Source organism: Tenrec ecaudatus, chromosome 14 (assembly GCF_050624435.1).
Source record: "Tenrec ecaudatus isolate mTenEca1 chromosome 14, mTenEca1.hap1, whole genome shotgun sequence".
In the NCBI taxonomy this organism is placed as follows: Eukaryota; Metazoa; Chordata; class Mammalia; order Afrosoricida; family Tenrecidae; genus Tenrec; species Tenrec ecaudatus.
In genome coordinates, this window is record NC_134543.1 from 44,825,873 (window position 1) to 44,846,159 (window position 20,287).

Sequence of the window (20,287 nt, forward strand, 5' to 3'; positions counted from 1 at the left end):
AGAGATTACCCTGGGTTTATGGTGGTGATGGCCCTGAATACAATGAACAATTATCCTTTTAAGAGAGAGGCAAAATGAGATTTGACACATTCTGTGAAGAAAGCTATGTGGAAACACAACAGGGAAAGATATGAAGATGCTGAAGAGGGATGAGGTCACAAGGCAACAATGTCAAGCTGTTAAAGGACAGTAAGTGATTATCTCCCACAGCCTCTGGAGTAGGTGTGCTCCTGCTAATAATTTGATGTGGGCCCAGGGAACAACTTTCTGACTTCTAGTCTCTCAAAAGGAGCTTAGTAGTTACAAGTCAGGCTGCTACTCCACTGCTCTGAGGAAGAAATGTTCAGCTTTTGACTCCTGTAAAGTTACAGTCATGGAATCCCATTGGGGCAGTTTCTACCCTGTGCTATAGGGTGACTATGAAATGAAATTGAGTCGACAGCAGTGAGTTTGGGTTTTGTTTTTGTCCCCAGAACTCAAAGAGTATAAATGTATGCTGTTTTAAACCACCAATTGTGTGGAAACTTACTCTAGCAGCCAAAGGAAGCCTACATAAAACCCAGTAGTCAAGTCTGCCTGCTGGGAAAGAAAATTCTCAAACTTGGTAAAGATGAAATTCTACAGCAACTTAAACTATTATCAAGAGAAAACCAATAGACATCTACCTGACCTACAACACACTAACAGGCTCCCTATCATCTTTCTAAAAAACAAAACAAAGAAAACACCGGAACATCATAACTGAAGTTGTAATTCCACATCATCAGCCAGTCAAGTTTAAATGAAAGAATGTCTAGACCCACTATTTTGGAAGAAGAGGCTACTGTTGCTTTAAAATGGTCTATGACACTATTTGCCTCAGAGAACAGAGCAAACATCTTTAAATTGAGAATGGAAACAAAATTCATGGAGCCAGATTAATTCTGGGACAAAATTAAAGGATGCTAAATTTGTAAAAAGCACTGAAGAACTTACCCTGAACACAGAAGAAAGTAACAATTTACATAAAATAAAACAAAATGTAGCCTTAAAAGAATAAAGATGTCATTAAGAATCAAGAAAAAACAAGCGACACCTTGTCATTTGATCTCCCTCTTGATCCAATGTATAATTGTTCCAGGTTTTAGTATTTTCTACTTTGTTTTTGATTGACATTTTTCTATATTTCATCCTGTCGTTGTTGGGCCATTTGTTTGTAGATTTTGTATGCTTTTCTCTATGTGAAACCGAGGAAAGGTAAACCTGTAGAGGCAACAAGTGGAGTAGTAGTTTCAAAGGGACATGGCAGAGAGGTGGGTGGGACAAGAAGCGCTAACAGAGAGTCCAAGGAAAAAGGACTATTTGGGAATTGATGTTGGTGATGGTTGTACAATTCTTATGAATGTGACTGAACCATAGAAATGTATAATATGTGAATTGTATATGGCCATGAAAACTCGTAAAAATAAACGATAAAAAAGATTGCTTAACAAAAAGGAATCAAGGATAACGTGCTACAACATGGATGAACTCCGAAGACATTATGCTAAGCAAGTTAATAACAAAAAATATTACATGGTTGCACTTACGTGTAATGACAAGAATGAAATATACAGATGCCCGTGGTTACTGTGGTTATCAGAGACAGGAGGGAAAAGGAGAGAGGAAATCCTCTGAAAAGTAGCTACCTTTGTCTACGGTGAGGAAAAAACCATCCAGGGCAATGGTTGTACAGTGAGAATAATGTCCCTGACAGCACCAAGAAATAGCAGGAGAGGCTGGTGCAAAAGGCAAATCGTGTCAGACGTAATTTTATAGCAACAGCAACCTCTCCTTCTAAAAAGGGGCATCTGTGGATACTAATTAGGTACAACAAAACACTTCATGGAATTAGATCGTTGGTTTAAAGCAATGGTTCCTCAACCTCCCTAATGCCGCGACCCTTTATGTTGTGGTGAACCCCCAACCATAAAAGTATTTTCGTTGCTACTTCATAACTGTCATTTTGCTACCAAAATGCTACCCCAAAGGGGTCATGACCCACAGGTTGAGAACCACTGGCTTAAAGATTCAAGGTCATGGTTTCTTGCATCAGAATATCTATTGGCTTACCATAAGTGGAGGACGGAGAAGAAAATGGACTATAGCCTCCATTAACTAGTACCATCTATTTTGCCTGGTACCTTTTACTGAATAGTCTGATCAAGGAACAGAAAGAGAGAGAGAGAGAGAGCGAGAGAGAGAGAGCGAGAGAGAGAGAGCGAGAGCGAGAGCGAGAGCGAGAGCGAGAGCGAGAGCGAGAGAGAGAGAGAGAGAGAGAGAGAGAGAGAGAGAGGGAGGGAGGGAGGGAGGGAGGGAGGGAGGGAGAGAGAGAGAGAGAGAGAGAGAGAGAGAGAGAGAGAGACCGATCAAAAGGAGAAAAAATTTTTATAACCAAACATCAAATTCCTGTGGAAACCAGACTTAACTGAATTGAGACTGGTGCACACTCCAAATCTACTGTCCTTAAATAATTTTTAAACTTGAAATAAGAAAAATATTTTCTCTTTGTAAAATCAAGGGACAATGGACTAGCCTCCAAGGGACTATCATGCTAAGAACAAAAGCACCAGATGGTGCCCAGCTACCACCACTAACTGCTCTGACAGAGATCATATTAGAAGGTCCTGAGGAGAATGGGAGAAAAATGCAAAACAACCCTCAGAATCATCAGGGAACAGTAATATAAGGGAGGCACATTTACCTCAGAATAATCAAGCATTTGAGATCAAAAGGGCAGCATTTACCCAAGAACAAAGTTCAAAAGAAGGATAGAAAGGGAAACAGACAGGAAGGAAGGAAGAAGGGTACATTGTAGAAATTGTAAACAATGACACGAAACAAAATATTTATGAATTACTGAAAGGAAAACTGATCTGGTCTGTTAATCTTCACCCACGTCACAGTAAGAAGTTAGTAACAAAAACCCTATAACCAAGAGGAGAGGAGAAAATCCGACCCCTCCACGACAGTAAATAACAGATCAAGGGTTTTGATCTCATTTAACAACCGTCTCTCTGATATAACGTCTTCTTTTAAAAATATACTTAGATCACGTTGTGTCACTGCAGCAGCTGCAATTCATTGCGACCTTATGCATGATATAATGAAATACTGCCCTGTCCTGTGCTATCTCTATGATCTTTGAGACCACTGCTGCAAACACTCTGTCAATCCTTCTTCCCACAGGCAACACACTATGCTTGCCTAAAGTGAAGGTGGTCTGAAGTGCAAACTGATGAAGTCCCTTTAAAGCCTTCACTATATATTATGTATAAGCATGAAGAAAAAGAACATCTTCACAAGTAGACCAATAAACACCATGCTAAACGAAGAAGAAATTGAAGTTTTTAAGGATGTAAAAATCAATGTCCATGGAAACAGCAGTGAAGAAATCAAATGATGTACTGAACCGGGCAATCTACTGCAAAAGACCTCTTTTCAGGTTTTAAAAAGCAAAGATGTCACTTTGATGACTAAAGTAACCTAACAGAGGCAAAATCTTTTCAATAAGCTAATATGCATGCAAAAGCTTAACAATGAAAGACGAATTGATGCATTCAAATTTCGATATATGCAAATAGTAAATATACCAAAAGAATGAACAAGTCAATCTTGGAAAAGATACAATCAGAATTCCTTCTTAGAAGGAAGGATAACAAGACTTCGGCATGCTTACTTTGGATGCATCATCAGGAAAAACCAACTGCTAGAAAAGGGCGTCATGCTAGCTCGAGGGTACAGCAAAAGCAAGGGAAACTTTCAGTGAGATGTGTATTAAACACAACAGCAGGAAGGAGTAAACGTTCTTGCTCAAGGGGTGCTGAGTGTCTGTTTAAAGTGATGTAAAATTTTTGAAATGGAGAGTGGTGATAGCACAACACAGTGAGTGTAACTGTCACAGAAGTGCACACTTAAAAATGGCTTAAGAGGCAAGTTTTTAAAAAATGGTACACTTTAACATGATACAAAATTTTAAGTTATGTGTTAAAAAAATCGTTATCTGGATTCCATTTACATGAAATGTCCAGAATAGGCAACAGAAACATACTCGTGGTCTCCATGAACTTGGGAGAAAAGAACAGGGAGTGACTTCTAAAGGGCATGGGTCTTCTTTTGGGAGGGGTGGCAATGCTCTAAATCAGCGTTTCTCAACCTGTGGGTCACAATCCCTTTGGGGGATTGAAGGACCCTGTCACAGGGGTTGCCCGATGCATAACAGTAGCAAAATGACAGCTATGAAGAAGCAATGAAAATAATTTTATGGTTGGGGGTCACCACAACGTGAGGAGCTGTATTAAAAAGTTGTGGCATTAGAAGGTTGAGAACCACTGGTTCTAAATGAAATTGTAGTGAGGGGTGTATAATTCTGTAAACATTGTAAAAATCAAGATTATTTCCATAAAACTCCTAACACAGCCTTTGTCCCCATCCAAAGCTTATTAATTTTTTTTGCTAAATTAGGTTAAAAAACTCTAAGTACCCAGATATTAGGAGCAGTTTCAATTTCATAAAGTGCACGAGGCCGAGCTCACCACCATCTTTGATGTTTATCAACTATAATATGACGTATACTCCACAAAGTAGTCTTCTTAAATTTCTACAAAAGAACACATTACAGTTTTTTAATTAATCCTGTTAAGTATAGTTTTATAAGTCTATAACTGCCTGAAAAATATATGAACTAAATTTAATTGGAGGGTTCTGGTGACTGCAGAAATTAGATACGAACTATTTTCACTATTACAGGACGAGCACAACATTGAGAATAGACAGCTATTTCATTTTTTAAAGTTTTCTAAGAATGTTCTATTATTTACAATCTCAACTTGACTCATCTAACTTTTTCAAAATTTTTCATTTTGGGATCGGTAATTTATCTACATATTGAGAAGCAGATTCAACTGTTTGTAATTTTAAACTGTACATAATTTTATTCTGTACATATTTGAGAATTCAGTTTCAACTGACCCAGAAAACAGTAATGGATTTACTAAGCTAATCTATTCCTATTCCCCTTTGCTTAAACAAAACCTTTTAAACTAAGGGCATTTGTTTTCTAATAATCTTGTCTTTACAAGCTTAAAGGACAAATATAATTCATTAAATGTTTAAGATGGTAAAAGATTTAGTCACAGCAAAATGTTTCAGGATCTTAAAAAGTTTTACACATATGAAATATAACTGCTGGAAGAGATGACTGAAACATAACATGCAGATGATACAACTTTGCTTGCCAAAATGAAGATGACTCAAATCACTTATTGATGAAGTTCAATGGCTTTGAATATAATTAAAAGCCAAACTAAACTCACTGCCATCTAGTTGATTGCAACTCATAGCAGCTAGACAGGAAAGGGTAGAACTGTCTCTGTGAGTTTCTCTGATTGTAACTCTTTACAGGAGTAGAAAGTCTCATCTTTTTCATCGAAGAGTCGCAGGCAGTTTTGAACTGCTGACCCATAGACCAATGCTTAACCACTATGCCACCGGGGCTACTCAATGTAGATTACATATGAAAAAAGACAATGGGCTTATTGACCTTTCAAGACTCAATCATTTAGACTAGACCTTTAGGGTAAAGGGTTTTGATTTCGTTTTGAGGTGGGGACTAGGCTTGTGAAGAGAAAGGGATGTAGGCTATTCAAAGACAAAGTAAAACTGAGACATAGGAAAAAGGTTTAAGAAAATGGATCTACCAAATTATAAAGACAAGAAGAAAGGATTAAAAAGCTAGGTGGGGAACTAACAGAGGCAAGAGATGAGGTGAGATGCCTAATTAAACTATAAAAAGTATTTAAGATTACCTTGATAATTTCTCAGCTTGCCTTAGCCTTTGGCTCCATTGTGAGGCACCGAGGTGGCACTGGGGTCAAGTCCTCAGCTGCTCACTGAAATGTCCATGGTTTAAACCCAGCAGCCACTGCACTGAAGCAAACTGTGGCACTCTCCATCTGTGAAGAGCGGCTGCCTGCCCAGGATGGACATGGACCTGACTGACAAGAATGGGTTTGGTTTGAAGCCACTCACTTTCCTGCTTCACACCAAGATCTCCCTCTATTAATACCCATTCCTTCTTTCCTGTATTTTTTTGCCTTCTCTTTCCCTATCATTGTTGGACCATGTTTCACATTTTTACAATGGGGAGGGGAAAAAAACATCTAGATTCCAAACACCTCCAATTATCGTATACTTTGTTTCTCATCGAAAAGACATCAAACGGTGTCCATCATGACTTGAATGAATGAGCAGATGAGTAAATAAATAGCTCAGGGAAAGAAAATGTGGGCTATTAGGTAGTCATAATATCTTTTCTCTGTTGTCCCCTCCAGGGTGCATTTTGCAGCATTTTCCAATAACGGAGTATATGACTAATGCCCAAAAAAACAGTTCATCTTACCTTACCTCCATCTGTCATCTCCAACTTTACTCCTCCCTTTCCACTCAATCTTGAACCTACACCACATGGCTTCTTCTCTGGCCATTCTACTGATTGTTCTACCCACTGACTATGATCTCTTTCTAGATGAACGTCAAGAACTCGCTTTGATCTTCAGCTTCTTCCCTCTTCTCAGGAGTAACTCACACTGCTGTTTCTTCCTCTTTGAGAAAGGCCTCCCCCCTTCCCTTTCACTACCTTGTCCTGATCTTCCCTCTTTTCCTGACAGTTCTTCTCACTTCCTACAGACCTCACAGCAACAGCTCACAAACCATCCAGGCTGACAGAATGGGAGGCTCTTTCCTGCTCAGAGATCATTCTCCCAGCAGGGTGACCTGCAAACAAGCTATATCATAACATTCTTATTTTGTTTAGTCTCTAGACTAAAAATAGACTATCTAGCCCTATTTATTTTTATTTCTACAAAACTATCACAACTGGTTCCTAATAGGAAAAAATTAAACCCTAAAGCAAATCAGGTTTACTAACAAAACCTTGATTTCTGGATTATTTACTGGTCACTAATGACAAATGTTTTTTTGGCATTAGTCATATACTCCATTACTGGAAAATGCTACAAAACGCACCCTGGAGGGGACAACAGAGAAAAGATATTATGACTACCTAAGATCCCACATTTTCTTTCCCTGACCTATTTATTTACTCATCTGTTCATCCATTCAACAGTCATGGATGATGGACACAGTTTTATGTCTTTTCTATGAGAAACAAAGTATATGGTAATTGAGACACAAAAGAGAAATAATTCCTGGAAATAAGAAACCCACTTTCAATGTATTTTATACAAAAACGTCTTCAGCTTAATCTTGGAGTTTTACTGCATTAAAAAAATGAGCATTTGTTGTGTATATTTTCAAAATAAAAAACCTACTGCAAGGCAGAAAAATGACCAACTTTTTCTACTGTCTGTAGCAAACCAGTACAAGGTGACGATAGACAGCTAATTACTGAAGCAAATGCTTAGAGTGTCAGGCAGCACTTAAGCCCACATTGGAAAAATGTAAGGCTACAGATAAAAAGTTAACAGTGGTTTACATAACAAAATCTGCCACTTCTAAAACATCCCCTAGATTACTAAAATAGTCTTACAATTTCTCAATAAAGATAATATCCTATCACATTACAAAATGTAACTATTTTATTAACTCGTATGATGGCATACTGATCAAAAAAATTTCCTCCCTAATGCCTGGTAAATTTTGAGATGGTTGAAACAAAGTCCATTATCTTTTAAGTTCCACTTTTCCACTAACTTTTTGAAGCCTCCACATATATGGCCACTCCTTCGCTTTCTTCATTGTTAATATTTTAGTTTATGAATTTTAGTGACAAAAGGTAGGCAAGCTCCATCTTCATTAGACCTAATACCAATCTGAGGTAATTTTCTACCACTCATGCTAAAGAGTTAAACAATGCTGAGAGGCCAAGAGATTCAATGTCGGTAATGAATTATGCTCGTACTCTTTGAAACTGTACAACTGTTAATCCTTGGATATTATTCAAATGAAATAAGTAAGCCACATAAAGTATGACCAAAGGATAAATATATGTCTTGTTTATCTGCATCCCTGCCCGAGAGTCCTATCACAGATGCCCGTAAAGCACCAGCCTAAATTTAAACTGGGTTAAACTTACACTTCTGGCCCACATTCAATATTCTGTCATGTGCTCACCAGAAAATGAGAAGGGAGATTATGAAGATGAAATGATTATCTATGGCAGTGGTTCTCAACCTTCCTAATGCCGTGACCCTCTAATACAGTTCCTCATGTGTGGTGACCATAAAATTATTTTCATTGCTACTTCATAACTGTAATTTTGCTACTGTTATGAAGTGTAATGTAAATACCTGATATGCAGGATGTATTTGCATTGTTACAAATTGAACATAATTAAAACATAATGATTAATTACAAAACAATATGTAATTATATATTGTGAAATATTTGTGTTTTTACCAATGGTCTTAAGCAACTCCCGTGAAAGGGTCGTTTGACCCCCAAAGGGGTTGTGACCCACAGATTGAGAACCGCTGATCTATGGAACACCTATTTAAATTAGTGAAACATGGTCCCTGACCTCGTTTCAATAAATTTTAGCACTGAAACGTTCATTTATAATATCTTACTATAAGCCCAGTCAGGTAGCTTAAGCTTGAAATTATTACACTCATTAAAAACTTCAGTTGACTAGAGAAGAGGATGTACACTGGTACATATTAGAGCTTGAAACAGGGAATCCAGGACAGATAAACCCCTCAGGCCCAAAAATGAGAGTAGAGATACCAGGAGGGTAAGGGGAAGGTAGGGGAGAAAGAGGGAACACGATCTACATACATATAACCCCTCCCTGGGGGATGGACAACAGAAAAGTGGGTGAAGGGAGATAAAAGACATGAAAAAATAATAATTTATAAACTATCAAGGGGGAGGGAGCGAGGGAAGGTGGGGGAGGGAGGGCAAAAAATGAGCTGAAACCAAAAGCTCAAGTAGAAAGAAAATATTTTGAGAATGATGATGGCAACAAATGTACAAATGTGCTTAACAATGGATGTTATGTATGGATGGATTGTGGTAAGTTTTACAAGGCCCCAGTAAAGATTTTAAAATTAAATTAAAAAAATAAAAATAAAACTTCAGTTGAATAAAGGACTAATTAAATACAGGGGATGTGAAAAAATAAAACATGAGACAAAATATAGGTTTAGTTATATTTTATACTAAAAATTAATGGTTATACTTAGTGAAAGTTTTTAAAAGGAAGCCAACACTGACACACGACAAGGTACTTTTCAAATTTAGTATACACTTCCACCTCAGATCCAAACTCAATCACAAAATTCACTTTCTGGGTATAATATCCTCTATATACAAAGAGTTTCTAATTCATCCCAACTCCCCACAGACTTTATTTCAGGAGTAGCAACAAAACTGCAGTGACTCACATTCGAAAAAGAGTTAAAGGTTAATCGTTATCTATGTTATGTTGCTATTAGTTGATGTCAAATTCAACTCAACTCATAGCAAACCCATCTGACAGAGTAGAACTACCCCCACAGGGCAGTATTCTAGGCTGTAATCTTTATGGGAGGGGTCGAGGTGGAATCATGATTAAATGGATCTGCTTTTAACTGAGGTGTCAGCAATTTGAATCCACCAGCCACTCTAAGGGAAAAGGATGTGGCAGTTTGCCTATGGGACTGGTTGCTATAAGCCAAAACCTACTCAGTGGCAGAGGTTTGACATCTTTAATCTTGATAGAAGGAGATGGCTAGATCTCTTCCCTCCAGAACCATGGGGTGCGTCTGACCTACCTCTGGGCTGGGAGCCCAGCACTTGACCATTTTTATCATCTGGGATGATATCAGAGGTGTTTTAAACCTTTCATTAGTTTAACCAAGAGCTTTATATGAATATGAATTCCTATGTTGGGTATTTTCTGGTGCAAAATCTTCCTGCTTTAACAAAGGCACTAAATTCCTGTGTTTTTAGAAATCCTTTCTGGTTGACCTTTCAATCCCTACCTAGTTTCATAATAATATATGCAAATATAAAATTCTGAAAATACATGTGATTATGAAAGTTTGTGAACCCTTAAACCCAAAATATAGAAAATTAATTAGCTATTATTTTATAAAATGTTTAGTATTAAATCATAAGGTCCAAATCAGTCAACTGTGTTTTTCACAACATAAACCTTATGCCACCCTTCAAATTTGTATAACCTTAACACTTTAAATATCTAAACAGATAGGAAAAGAATCAAAATGTCCAGAAAATTTAGTGCTTCTACCACTTCTTATACCAATCACTCCTAGTCCCAAAGAGATTCTGCCTATTTACCAAATATTTGAATGATCACAATACACAAGGCACCGTGCTAGGCTTTGAGTATAATAAAAAGCTACTGTATTTTCCCCTTCAAAGGTTTATAATTCGTTGAACACTTAAAATATATTAGTGCCAAACAAGCAATACACACATACATACTATAACTGCTCAGAGAGGAGAGACGGAACCACCGTGGCCGTTAGGGAGGCTTCGTGGAGGAGCACACATGAGAAAGGAGCTTTGACACAAACAGAAAACAAAAGCTGTACAAAGTAGAACAAGAGTCCCAGGCTGCGAATTGTCATAAACAAAAACCCACAGAGAAAATAAGTAGTGTACTCCAGAGTTGGAAAGTATACCAAACTTGGTTGACATATAATAATTCTGTTGTCAAAAGTCAAACAAGAAAATCTGACCTTTAGTCTAGAAACTAGAGGGAGTCATTGAAAAATATTGAGCTGAGAATATGGTTAAAACAGTTATTTTGGTAGAATTTTTCGATGGCATTTTATACAATGAAGGAGGGAGATGCAGCACAAGACACTGGTAAGAAAAAGACCAGTTAAAAGTGTTAATTATGGTTTTAGTAGGTAATAACTTTTCAGTTTTACCTTAATGTATTCTATATGAAGGACCACCTCCCCCACCCATTTTATAGGAAGGCCTCAGAATAATTTAGTTTCCTTACTCTCTGGTATCTTCTCTTGTAGCAATATCTTCTTGCCTATTTCTAACCATGAACTGTAATTCTTCTTCAAAATAACAAACGATGTTCTCCTCACCAAACCCTCTAAGCTGAACATTCACCTTTGCTTTATTGCTTTTACTCTTTATCCTCTGATTTAGCCAACTACTCCCTCCTAATCATTAACTCCAGGCCCATGGCTTCTTTCCACTTTCTCTTTCTACCCCTTCGCTTCAGCACATTCATATGCAAGAATAAACTCTATCCCACAAAGGAGCCTGGGGGTGGGGGGTGTCAAGCATTGACAGCTAACCCTAACAGTAGTTCAAACCCACCAGTCATCCCATCCCATGAGAGAAAGCTGCAGCAGTCTGTTTCCATGAAAACGTGGTCTTGTGAAAACCAAAGGACACTGTTCCACAGAGGCCTTACCAGCAGGAATCAACTCCCCACAGGGCTTGGTTTAAATCTAGATGAAGCCTTGAAGACTTGGTGGCTAGGTACTTGGCTGCTACTTGACAGGTGGACAATTCTAACCAACCAATCAGTTTGCTTCCATATGGATTAGAGCCTTGGAAGATCCATGCATACGGCAAGTCTACTGTCCTACATGGTCATTATGAATCAATAGACAGACTTGATGGCAATGGGTTATTCATTTACTTATTGTATCCATAACTTTTCATTGTTTTCTACAGCTGACACTCAATTTCTTCTAGTGTAGCTCCAAGTTTTCTGCAAAAACTATACTCAAAGAATACTCTCAATCGATTACATTTATACTCCTCTGGATAGCCAGGATTTCAAATGCTCAACAATAATAATACTGGGTGACGGAGGACGGTATTTAAGATATGAAAATAAGACTCTATAACTTATCAAGGTTCATGAGGGAAAGGGAAAAATGAGGAGCGGATACAAGGGGCTCAAGTAGAAAGAAAATGGTGGCAACAAATGTACAGATGTGCTTGACACAATGGGTGAATGTATGGATTGTGATGATGTAAGAGCCCCTAATAAAAGTATTTAATAAAAAAATAATCGCTACTATTTATTTGGCACTTTCTTCTTGGAATATGTCACATTCTTTACAAATCTAGTTTGTCAAGCTAACCTTATGAAAAGGCATTTCTACTTGACAAAGAAAGCTGAGGTGGAGAGAAATTAAACAGTTTATCCAAGATCATGGTACTAGTTAGTAGAAAAGAAGGGATTTAAACTCAGTCTTACCTGATGTCCAAGAGCTTGTTTTACCACTTTCTTTCTGGAACCTTCAATGTGGCTATGTTTTTGTTTGTTTTTTTTACTATTTGGGAATCAATATTGATTCTAATGCACAATCTGACCAGTGATAGTTTAACTTATAAAATGCTTAGCTAAGTTTCTGAAATCCTGGAAATTAGAAAATGAACTTAATTTCTTTCCTTTTGAACTTAAATTTCTTAACTCTCTTCTGTTTTAGAAGGGACTCTTGTATTTCAAGATTCAACTAAATGAAATTACAAGGTCTCTTTTAGCTCTAAGGATTCATGATTCAGAAGTGGTAACATATTCAGCTTAAAAATGTTTTGGTTCCTAGGAATACTTATACATGTCCAATTCTAAGCAAATTACCAACACTTCACTAATTTCTGTATTTCATTGGTTAGATGGAGATTGCATCTTGTACTTTAGAAGTCTGTGGTGAAAAAATTAAAGCCTGGAACAAAGGAGTGTTCAATGAATAATGGTTCTTAAAACTCAGTCCTTTGGGTCCAAAAGTAATTCAGGCTCATAGAATTTTAATTCGTATCATAACAATCATAAAAAAAGTCTAATGACTTCTAATCTAAAGCTTACATATGAAAACTACATAAATTTAACCAATGGATACAGGCCTACTAAGCATAGTAAGAATTATTAAAAACTCAAGTTCCCTTCTTTACTCTTTTTATTTATTTAAGGAATGTTTATCAAAATACTTGATACTGTTTATAAAACTCATGTTTTTAAAGGTTCCTTGAAACATCAATACTCACTACCTTCCCCTCATTTTCTTTAGAGTTCTAAAGTCTATTCCATTTTAAATAAAAATATACCAAAGCTCACCTCTCTTAATCATTTACTTTTTCTAGCTCCTCCCACCTGCCTCAGCAGATGGAAAGAGGCCATATTCAGCAAAAGAGAAGCAAGGTAAAGAGATTATCTAGGTGATACACACACAGTCAAAGGTCAAAATCATTACAGAGCACATTCAAGAGACTCATAAGAAAGTAAAAAATCGTTCTTTGTGTAATATGGAGTGCACCAGACATCAGAAAGAGAGAAAGGAAGAAAAAATATAGACAAACAACCTTTTCATTTTGATACAGGTTAACCTCAGATTCTATCATGGAAGGAAACAAAGCAAAACACCAATGCCATCAAGTTCACTGAAACTCATAGTAACCTTCTACAGGGTTTCCAAGGTTGTGAATCTTTGCAGGGCTGTCAGACAGACAGCCTCATCATTTTCCCGAGGAGCAGGCGGCAGGTTTAAGCTGTCAACCTTGTGGTTTCACACAGTCCAATGCTTATCACATAGCACCCGTAGGCTGGCTCCTTTCATGCTTAGGGTGGTTATTAATCAATAATCCCAGGTGGAGATACAAACTTAGATACATCTTGGGCTAGTAGTGAAACAATAACTGAAGTAACTGGAAGAAAAAAAAAAGGAAAACTCACCAACATTACTTGAGATGGAAGGAGGGCATATTCTGGCATGAAACTCCATAAAAAGGTACGCGTTCATAGGAAGCCACAACTTTTACCTACTTGGCACACCACACCCTCCCCTCCTTCAAGGCCCTTGTGTATCACTGAGCCACACCTCGTTTTATCTTCACGATTAACTTTTGTACTCTACTTGTTGGGCTGATTTTCTTACAGGGCCCTCTCCTTACACCAACTTGCATAGGATCAAAATAATCAAGAATACCACAAAGAGCCTAGTGCTCAGGCAAAAGCTAATAACTTGTGGGAAATCACCAAAATATCACCGTGTAACGCAATACAAGATTTGCCATTTAAAAATATTAACCTAACACATGGGTGAGAAATGAACAAACTCACTGGATATACATATGCCAGTCTCTAATGTCAAAGTATAAAATAAGCATTCACAGTTAAACCAGAGTCAACTATTACACATTCTTAATAAAGTCTAGGTTTAAGCTGAAGAAATGAAAACAACTTTAGCAAGCACTTAGCACTAAGAAATTCTCAAGTGCTAACTGAAAATTGGGCCGTCTGAAGCCCTTGGAGAAAGAGGTGGCAGTCCACTTGAGGACAGATTTGTAACCTTCGGAGCTCTGTGGTGCAGTTCTAAAATGCTACAGGGTCATTACAGTCAGAATTGACTATAGCAATGGGTGTAATTTATTGGGTAGCAATCTTTATTGTGGCAATGATGTTGCTTTTTCTTTGAGAGGATACAGCACCCGTTTTTAGGGAACAAATTCAAACCAATTTCAACAAGATAAGCCAGACCTCGAAAAATCTTCATAAGGCACTCATAATGTCATTCAAATTAAACTGCCAAGAAGAGAGTGCTTGATCAAACCTGTCGTCTTAGCCAATGTTCCTGGGAAACTCAGTCTTCCTCATAACTTCTTCCCAATCTCAATGGGGAAATAAATGTGTGATTCCCTGGAGGAGCTTTCCTCAGGAACAACCAACAGCTAAAAGTTCTTTTAAATGAAACACAACCCACAAAGAAAATCAGCTTTAGAATGCTGAAGCATCTGAGTGCCTAGCACATTGTCCGCATTCGGTCACGGTATATTGAATGTCAGGCACACAATGCTAACAAGAGAATAAAAAATTTAACATTTGCTAACACAATCTACCTCTCTTGATGCTTTCGGAAGTCACGACTGAAAAGGTTAAGGGACTTGTCCACAGACAGATGATTTTGGAGCACAGCCATGACTAAACTAATCTTGTCTCCTAGAAAGTGTCCTTCTTCAACAAGTCATACTCTTCAACACAGGCATCCCTCGAATCAAGCCTTCTTATTAGAGAGAGAGAATCCTTGTAAAAATTTATTTTGATGACTTGAGCACTCAAAACCCTATTGGTTCTCACATACAAAAGGAGGTCATCAAAAAGTTCATGGAAAAATGGAACAGAAATGGATTTTCCCACAAATTTTTAAGTCCTCCCTTGTAGATACACATACCGAGGTAGCTAATTTCAAACTGCTACCAGACTAACATGCATCTCCGCATTAACAATAACTTCACCGATATGGAGAATGTTTATCAAGTAAAATATATCTTGTGAAACTTCCATGGACAGTTTATTATAACTTCAATCATGTGGTATTTGCTGTAAACTTGCAGGTTAAGAGTAATCCATCCAACACAATCGAATGTTTAACCGGGCGAGTTACACATAAAGCACAGAACTATAATTCCATGTTACAAATGTTACTTTGTGCTTCCATTTAATTTCATGGCAGAGGAAACATTAACATTCAAAGTTAGAAACCTGGAGGCAGGGCTACTAAGAGGATTTAAGGGCTGTGGTCTTGAGCTCTTGAATCTGATTTTATCATTTATAAGATGCAATCTTGGGAAGAGGTCCAATATATAAAAAAATGAAAAATTTGATGTTGTTCCATTTAAAAAAAACGAGTTGAGGACCATGCCCTGCCAGATGGGCTCTTGAGATCTAAGACCCTTAAAGCCTAGCAGCAGCGCACTGTTCAAAAGAAATACTCTGCTTCTTCACAGCTCAGTGCATGAAGAAAAAATACTGTTTTAAATCACAAAGCAAAAGCTTAGTAAGACTTTCCCCTCCAGAACAATTATTTTCAATAATCTCAAATGCACTTAGTCTGGGAAAGTAAGACACAGATAAGCTCCCCCTCAACTTTAACACCTCCCATACTCTTTCAAGAACTTCTTAAAACACAGCCTGCTCATTATTCTTCATCAAAATGTGTTTTGTTTTGTTATGTTTTGTTGAGAGGAAGGGGGGGGGGATGAAGCATGACCTTTGCGGGTTTCTTATGGACCATGTGGTGCTTGAGACGAGGGAATGGAAATACCTCAAGTGATGAAATTTTCAAAAGGTACCTAAGACTGCGGTTGGTTAGAAGGCTCTCCACACCATGCTGTCTTAAAAAACAAAACAAAAACGGGCTTCAAAGTTTATTTACCATCTACGAGAGGAACAGAACCATGCCATAACCAAACTCTTAATACCAAGAACTTTTACCCCAAACCACTTTCACGATTAAAAGGATGAGGAGGAGAAACCAGAGTCATTTTCTTCAATGGATTTGGTTCGATGCCTGACTATGAATGAATTGGAGGCGTCACCGACAGGGGTTCGGGAAGGATCCTCGCCCCCAGCCCTGCCTCCCTATAAAGCCCAAAGGAACCCCTCCAGAATTGAGGGTGGTCAGGGCGAGTCCCATCTACAGGCCGCCTCCCCCTTTCTTCCTCCCGGCCTCCCTCCCGGGGTTGGAGCGCGCAGGGCGGCGCGGCCGGGTGAGTGGGTGAATGGGGGCGCCGGCGTCGCGGGGTCCCCTCCTCGCTCGGGAAAAGTTCGGCCGGCCGCTCTCGGGCCAGGCCGCCCCGCGGGCCCCAAACACCCCGCCCGGTCCGTGGGAGGGTCGCGCCCCCTCCCCGCGCCGCGGCCGCAAACACCCCGCCCCCGCCGCCACCCTCGCGGAGCGTTAACCCCTGGTCGCCCGCCGCCGGGCTCCGGGAAGGAGGCAGGCCAGGGGGTGGAGTTGTCGCGTCTGCTCCCGGGAGCGCCCCGGCAGACGCCCGTCTTGTTTACAGGCCCCAGGCCTGGCCGCGCCGCCGTCGCCGCCGCCGCCGCGCAGGCCCGAGCCGCCCGCCCGCCCTCAGCCCGAGCGCCGCGCTTACCCGGAGCAAGCCGCGGACTGGCAGGTCTCTGGTCGGCCGAGGCGGCGGCCGGGGCGGGGGCGGGGAGGGGGTCACCGCGGTGGCGTCCGGCCGGGTCAGTCCGGGGAGGGGGCGGAGGAGGGGAGGAGCCGGGCTGCGTCCGGGCCCCCGGCTCTCGGCGCCCTCGCGGTTCAGTTCATCCGGGCGTTGAAGCGGGCGGCGGCGAGCGGGTCCCGGAGGAAGAGCCGAGGAGTCATAGCGTTCGCGCCCCACCTGCCTGGCGCCCCCCCACCCCCCACCCCAGCCACCCGTTCCGGAGCTGCAGCCGCCCGAGCTCCCGAAGCTCCGGGCCGGGCCGGCGCAGAGACCACAGCTCCCTCGCTCCCGCGCGCGCTCCCGCCCCCAGCGCCGCCGCCTCTAGCGCGCCCCCGCGCAGGCGCGCTCACGACGGCGCCGCGCCGCCCTTCCCCCTCTCCTCCCCCGCCCCGCCCCGCCCCGCCCTCGCTACAGCAGCGGCGCAGCCGAGCAGCCGCAAAGACCCGGATGTCGTTGGGCAGGAACTGCGGCGAGCGCCGGCGGGCGGGGGGGAGGGGCGGTCGCGAATGACGTCACTGCCCTACCCAGCTTCTGAGGCCGCGGCCGCCGTTCCCCCGCCCCGGCTCCCGGCCCAGGCCGAGGGAGGCGTCTGAATCCCGGATTGGAGTTTGGACTGGGGCCTTCACGCCCGGGGTCTGGGGGCTGGAATGGGTGCGCTGCTCTTCCGAGCCCGGTGGATCCTGAATCTCTCTGAGCCCTGCCGTGGGCCCAGACGGGTCGCTGAAGAACCCCCACACCCACCCGCCCAGGGCGTGTGCGCCTCCAGTCCCGGAGCTACCACCTGTCTGCAGCCGCACAGCCCACTCCCCGCCCCGGACCGTCCCCGCGGAGATGCCGCCCGCGCAGCCCCAAGGACCGACCTCGAGTTTGTCAAGTCCTCTCCGGCGCAACCGTGGTCAGGCCGCTGGCCTCCGGACGCGCGTTTGGTCTCGTGGCCCAACCAGACCTGCTCCCCCCAGGGTCTCTTCTCCCTCCCCCGGTGACCCCGGGAAGCCCACGCTAGTGCCACGGCCACACACCTCGGGCTCCGAAGAGCAAGAACACACACCCTATCGCCACCCACCCACACTTAGTGCAACTGATTCACGCGCAGGGCACATGACATGCTCTGAGTTTCTGGCAGGTTTTCCGTCTGTAACTCATGGGATTCCACATTTGCACATGCTAGACAGTCGCGTTATTCTGCCACAGGGGGACCTCCAACGGTCTCCAATGAGGTTAGGAATGGAGTTTTCCGAATCGAGAATATTCAGAAGCGGAATGGCTGCTTCTATTAAGAGTTAGAGATGAGCTAAACTGAATTGAAACTGCACGTGCAGGCGGCCCAAATCCAGTTTAGCTAGCTAGACTCGGATAACGCGACCCACGCTTCACGCAAACGCCAGGGGTAGAATGACAAACCCTGGGCGGCCAATGAATCAGGTCTGAGAGCAATACATCACCAACACGCTCCCATTGGCTGCGGTCTTTCTCCTGGATTAACCTGTTCATGGACTTGACCTAACACCACCTGCGCAGTCCCAGAAGTTAAAAAGAAAAATCCATGCATTAAGCGATGCTTTGGTATATAATAGACAAACCAAATATTTCACTTATAGGAGGAAGTTACTTTTAAAAGCGCACCTGAAAATATGAGTCACATTGAGACCTGGCCAATAGGAAGGTAAATGTGTGATGCGGCCTCTCCATTTTATCTCTGGAGTTTATTGTAGCATTTTGCAGCCTGCTACTTTTTATCTCCTAAAATCACTTTGTTGCCTCAACTCTTGGATCAAAAACAACGTATTATGTCATTTGGTCATATGGCAAACACTAATTAGTTGCTTTTAAAGTGCATAATATCTTTTTTTTTCCCTTTTTCCTCTTCAATCTGGCTTTCGTAGGGAAGGTCCAGTGCCTTCCACTTTCAGGCCTCCAATCTGCCAAATAGCCAGATCTTCAAGAAACCTGATATCACTCTACCCCCAATTTTTGGCCTTACAATTTCTTAGAGTAAAATGAAGATGGGTCCTTTCCGGACCTATGAAGTAAAAATAAAACTCACTTAGGCATTTTTGGTCCCATCTGAGGACACATTTCCTAATTCACACACCTGCCAATGAAAGAAATTGGATCAAAGATCTTTGAAATGCTGCCTTACTGAAATCCTGAATGCTTCAGACAAGTAACAGCACGATTAGCGTGCTGGTGGGCCTATTACTACTCGGAAATAGAAAAGCCCATGTGGCAACCGTGACTTAGCGTGCTCTTAACAAAATGAATTTTCTTATTCATAAGGCAGAAGTGGGCCGCAGACAACTGAAGGTCTTGCCCCATCTTTCTTCTCCCTTCCCTTAGGCTTCTGCCCTTCCCTGTGCTGTACATTTGGGCTGAGTGGCAGGAATGGCAGAAAAATAGCGGGCGAAATGAGCATGAAGAGAGATTTATAGGAATTGGCAGGGTGTGCCTCAGACTAAGACGAATCAACCTGCCCCTTCCTGGTGTTTCTGGTTTCTGGAGACAACTTGCAGGGGGGGTATTTTGGGATGAACTAGGAAACTCATGAATTATAAGATTAATATTTGGAAATATGCTCACTGCTATAATATCCCTGTTGGTAAAGCTTATCCTCAGACCAAACTCACTGGCATCGACTTGTTGGCCGACTCAAGAGGGACCCTTGTGAGTTTCTGAGACTGTAACTCCGGACAGAAATAGAAAGCTCCATCTTCCTCCCAGAAAATCTAGTAAGGAGAAATTCTAAATATTTAGAAAGCGAAGTATGAGACCCGAGAGTTGAAGGTCAGTCAGTTGTTTTCCTCTTTGGAGGCTGAGCTTGGGTGTCGGACACACATCATGGATGTTCACAGTAAGAGTTTGTGTCACTTCAGTGGGCTGTGTGTTGCCATTTGTATAGCAATTTATATCAGCATGGTCTAAGACGATACTGCTCTGCTTGAGAAATCGGTATTCAGTTAACATGGAGGCGTTATCTGAAAGTTGACTTAAATGCCCAGAATTCCTCAGGGGGCTGCGAGTCTAGAAACTGGGCGAAGGACTAAGCACTGTGTTGGGGCAAAGCTAAAAATGTCATCTGGTCAGCAACAGCCTCTCTTTTTCTTCCACAATCATGATTTAAAGAGGATTACATTCTCTTATGCCAAATTACTAGAATGAACCCTTGAGCCAGCTTGGTCTGGGCCTCTCAAAATAATCTCAGCAGTGAGTGACCCCTGGGGGCGGGGATGGGGATAGGGGTGGGCGTGGGGCAAAGCGATGCCTGCAAAGCACTTTCACCTGAGCCATCTAGTCCTTCACACTGAAGACAGCCTGTACCCAA

At 41.6% G+C, this 20,287-nt stretch overlaps 1 protein-coding gene across 3 annotated transcripts in view; it reads right to left on the reverse strand.

Moving 5' to 3' along the window:
- PPM1A (protein phosphatase, Mg2+/Mn2+ dependent 1A) overlaps positions 1-17,956 on the reverse strand; it is a 47,612-nt gene extending 29,656 nt beyond the window's left edge. The window contains exon 1 of one of the 3 annotated variants that reach the window (XM_075531792.1): positions 17,829-17,956. The gene's annotated coding sequence lies outside the window, so the exon portion shown is untranslated. Of the gene's footprint in view, positions 1-4,501; positions 4,610-16,893; positions 17,251-17,828 lie in introns of those variants that run through there. The other 2 variants (XM_075531790.1, XM_075531791.1) reach the window with 2 other exon arrangements.
- Positions 17,957-20,287: the final 2,331 nt, after the last annotated feature.